Source organism: Oreochromis aureus, linkage group 8, assembly GCF_013358895.1.
Source record: "Oreochromis aureus strain Israel breed Guangdong linkage group 8, ZZ_aureus, whole genome shotgun sequence".
NCBI lineage: Eukaryota > Metazoa > Chordata > Actinopteri > Cichliformes > Cichlidae > Oreochromis > Oreochromis aureus.
This window is the reverse complement of record NC_052949.1, coordinates 5509519-5512705: the sequence shown is the minus strand read 5'-3', so window position 1 is coordinate 5512705 and position 3187 is coordinate 5509519.

Below are 3187 nucleotides of genomic sequence, written 5' to 3'. Positions count from 1 at the left end.
TATTGTCAGTTTGAGGAACTTTTGATTGCTCAACTGAAGCATGAGGACCAAGCGTGACAGCTACACTTTTACTGTGTTTTGCTCCACACAAGGTTTCTTTTATCCCCCTCACAAATGTTGCTGTACTTCTCACAGACCTTTGGTTGTGTGATGATACAGTAAATCTAATTGATTGTGATTTTCTGCTTTTGCAAAAAGCCTCTTCCAGAGGCTTGGATGTTTGAGGGTTTAATGGTTCGGCTTTACCTTCCTGGACAGAGACCTCTGATGTTGTTCCCAGAGACTGTTGGAGCCATGATTCCAGCTCCTGTTACCAGTGGGATGCTTTGATTTTACCTTCCAGTTGTTCCTTAAGCCACTGGCAATTCTTGGTTACCTCATACCCCTTCTTTCTAATGCTACTCTCAGCTGCTATTTCCAAATCTATCACAGTTGCTATCGTCTGCTCCTTTTCAATAACTGCTATCTCTTATTGGTTGGCCAGCAGCTGCTTGTGTATCCCACAAGATTCTCATCCACCTCAGAGGTGTCTCCCATCGCAACAGATAGGCTCCAACCCCTACCGGCTACCTTAGGTTGGATAAGTGGCTAAGGGAATGGATGGATGGATTGATATTTTTTGGGACTATTCCTCCAAAAATGTGCATATATACAAGTGTCAGCATATAACTTACAGTTAAAGCCAACTGATTTCATATTTCTCTTTATCTGCTGTCTTTTTTCTTCGCCTTACACATTATTTATTGTACACATGTTGACCCTTGACTAAAGAAAAGAAACACCTGTGGAATAAGTGACACCATAATGACTCATGTGCATTTACTGCCCCAGTACACCATGACAATGAGTAGGCATGCACAGTAGGAGGACCTCCCCTAAGTGGAATGCAGCCCTGATTAATAAACCAGTGCTTTTCCTGCTAAGACATGCTGACTGTCCGCTGAGGAAAGAAGACTGCGGAACAAAACCTTGTCCAAAGGTTTTGTTCACAAACCTTTGGACAAGGTTTGTGAACATATGATCACAGCAGCGGGGAATTTATCAGTCACAAGACCATCAGTGACGTGCAGCACTGATACTGGCTGATAAGGTGTCGATCACATCTGCTGCTTTAGTTTATCTCGGAGGCATGAATGAGGGTGACGTCAGAGCTCCGTGCAAGCTCGTCAGGTTCTTCCTCACCAAACTGTAAAACTATTTACTGAAGCCGGGGGCAAATGCACAGTTTTTATTGGTTGTCAGGTTGTAAGTTGATAGTTTTGCTCATCTCCTGTGACAGGCGTGTTCTCATGAGGGGTGTCTTCTTCTTTACTGTCAGGAAAAACAAGCAGTTCTTACACTTCTAAGAATCCTAAAAATAAAGAAAAGACAGTAGGGGATGTCTACATACTTTTGGTCATGTTACTGAGATAAGATCTCCATTCACAACACAGGATTTAAAAACACTTTTCTTTTTTTTGTAGAAACTGAAAACTTAAAGTGACATTTAAAAAGTAATTAAAAAAATAAAAGGTTTGTGGAAATCTACTAATTTTTTTGTTTTAACCTTTATAACTAAAACTGCAAATACAAACCAACTTTCATTATCTAGCAAAAAAAAAAAAAAAAAATAGCATTTGAAGAGAATATAATGAAAGCCAGAACAAAACAGATACATAAAAGTTAATTTTTCATATTCTGACTGCTGTAACACAGTAATTTCGTAGATTTTTGTATAAATAAAGTATTTTTTATTATTATTTTAATATAACGGCTTTCATATCAGTTACACACATCAGTGATTTACTCAGGAGGTTCGACTTGTGCCTAGATTATACTTTTCATCAGGTGGTAATTAAATCCCTTTCGGGTTGTGTCAGGAAGAGTGTCTGGTGTAAAATATCTGTCATAACCGCCACATGGAATGACCTGCTGTTGTAGCTCCTCTTAAATAAGGGTCAAGGGCGGATCTAGAGAAATTGTCTCAGGGTGGCATGAGGGTGGCATGGAAATCAGATGGGGTGGCAAAATCAAAGCTTTTTTTAAAAAAAACAAAAAACAAAACAAAACACATATGCAGGTTTTACATATGGTTAAAATGATTCAAATGCAGTAAGTATACACATGTTATGTAGCCCACATAGTTAAACATTCAGTTACATAAAACATCACTTCAGTTTAACTTTTTGGAAAAAAAAAAATATTACACTGTCATGAACAAAAATTCAAACCTAATTTTTCATGATTTGTTGGGTTAACCCTCTGAGGTCCAAAATATAATTGGCCATTTTTGACTACTTTTGATTTTACATTTGTATTTCAACTTTAAATTGTTTTATTTTATTTTATTTTTACCTTGCCTTGCTTGGCATCATTCTTTTCAGCACAACCTCACATGTCTGAATTTAGTTATTTTTTCATTAACATACTGTATTAACACAACTGATCTGAAATCACACAAAGAACATAAAATCCTAGTAGTATTTTTTTTTACTGTAAAAACCACAAACATGTTCAGTAAATTATTTTCCCAACTTCGAATGCAAATATAAATTGTACATTTTGAAAACTTATGCATACATTTTGTAAACAATAAAGTTATATACAACTATTTATCTAAAAATGCAGCGAACACATCGGGTGTTTGTTTTTTAAATTTTGTACAGCCTTTTAAAAATACTATTATAACTAAAACGAGAGAACAATCAGGTGTCACAATAAAATGTCCCACAAATTATTTTTGCCAGTACAAAGACAGAGGAGAAAACCACAGGGATAAACCCTGCAGGCCTAAAAACAGGTGTTGTTTCACTTCTCTGGTTTTCCACCTGGAGACAGTTTACATTGCACACTAACTATACTATACCCCCCCCCCAAAAAAAACTGTTTCTCAAAGCTCTTTCTCTCTCTCTCTCTCTCTCTCACTCCCTCGCTCTGTCTCGCTGCCATCACTATGACAGTGTCCAAATTCGCAGCCTATGAATTTGGACACCCGCCATCACACCCTAAACTTCCTCTTCTTCCTAATCATACGAAACCCACGTGTTGCCATTTCCACCAATAGGAAAGAGGTGGCTATTTTTCCTTCTTTACTGTTTCCTTAGAAGACGCTTTTCTTTTCTTTATTTGCAAAAATGTTCTGTTGTGGACATTGAAAAAAATAATATATATTATAATTTGGCTTTTTAAAAATCTTCTGGGTGTGGAG